The following is a 1,735-nucleotide window of genomic DNA, read 5'->3' as shown; positions in this document are numbered from 1 at the left end:
TAGGAAAGCAGAGAGACGGAAGGGACAAAGCATCTCCATTCGCTTATCTGAAGTTCTCACCAATGAATTACATAAGTATCTCTATATTTATTCTATGCGTTATTCATACATCATCTATAACCATTTGAATCTGCCTGACTGAGATTTACAAGGTGACCATAGCTTGCTTCATACCAACAATCTCTGTGGGATCGACCCTTACTCACGTAAGGTATTACTTGGACGACCCAGTGCACTTGTTGGTTAGTTGTGCAAAGTTGTGAAATTGTGTTTATACCATGGTATTGAGCACCAAGTTTTTGGATTCATTACCGGGGATTATTTGAGTTGTGCAAAGTAGTGATCACAATTTCGTACACCAAGTTTTTGGCGCCGTTGCCGGGGATTGTTTCGAGTATGGACAACTGACGGTTCATCTTGTTGCTTAGATTAGGTATTTTTCTTCAGAGTTCTTAAGAATGAATTCTAGTGTTTCAAGGTGATGTTATTATCATCACCAAAGCTGATTGATTCTCATCAATTTAGCTCTTGAATGCAATGTCCTGCTGAAGCTTGGCTAGCCATGTCTAATTTCTTTAGACTAAAGCTTTAAACTAACATTGCATGATTCCTGAAATTCTCATTAAGAATTTTGATATCTTTATTTTCTTCTTCCACTTAATTTTCGAAAAAATCCAAAAAAAATTACAAAATCATAAAAACAAAAAATATTGTATGTTTATTGTTGAGTCTAGAGTCTCATTTTAAGTTTGGTGTCAATTGCATATTTCTATTCTTCTTGCATTCATTCATGTGTCTTCATTAATCTTCAAGTTGTTCTTGATGATTTCCTTGCTCTGATCTTTAAATTCTCTTGACTTGAGTGTTTTGTTGTTTGTCATATGCATTCTCATTTTGTTAGTGTCAGTAGTATACAAACTGCTAAGTTTGGTGTCTTGCATGCATTGTTATTTGATTTTAATTATATTTTGATTATTCTTCATTATTAAAAATCCAAAAAATATTTTTAATTTGTGTCTTTTCAAGTCAATAATACAGAGAATTGAAGATTCAGCACATACAACAGAGGAATTATACAGAAAAAGCTGGACGTTCAAAACGCCCAGTGAGGAAGGCAAACTGGCATTTAAACGCCAGCCAGGGTGCCTGGCTGGGCGTTTAACGCCCAAAAGGGTAGTGCTTTGGGCGTTAAATGTCAGAATGTGCACCATTCTGGGCGTTTAACGCCAGGATGGCACAAGAGGGAAGATTTTGTTTTTAATGCAGATTTTTTTTCAAGTTTTCAAAATCTTTCAAAATCAAATCTTTTTCAAACCATATATTTTCAATCAAATCTTTTTCAAAATCAATTTCTTTCCATTTTCAAAAATACTTGCTATCAATTAATGATTTGATTCAACATTTCAAGTATGTTGCCTTTTCTGTTGAGAAAGGTTTAATGTTTGAATCATACCTTTTCTTGTTAGGAAAGTCATTAATTTTTAAAATCAAATCTTTTTTTTAAATTGTTTTTCAAATCATATCTTTTTAATCACATCTTTTTCAAAAATAGTTTTCATTCATATCTTTTTGATTTCTAATTTCAAAATCTTTTTCAAAAATCACTTGATTTCTTTTCCACTCTTAGTTTTCGAAAATCAATTGGTATTTTTCAAAATGTTTTTAAAATCTTTTACTTAATTTTCGAAAATCTCTTCCCCTCTTCTCATATCCTTCTATTTATGGACTAGCACTA

The sequence above is a fragment of the Arachis duranensis genome, chromosome 2 (assembly GCF_000817695.3).
Source record: "Arachis duranensis cultivar V14167 chromosome 2, aradu.V14167.gnm2.J7QH, whole genome shotgun sequence".
In the NCBI taxonomy this organism is placed as follows: domain Eukaryota; kingdom Viridiplantae; phylum Streptophyta; class Magnoliopsida; order Fabales; family Fabaceae; genus Arachis; species Arachis duranensis.
Note: the sequence above shows the minus strand (reverse complement) of the source record.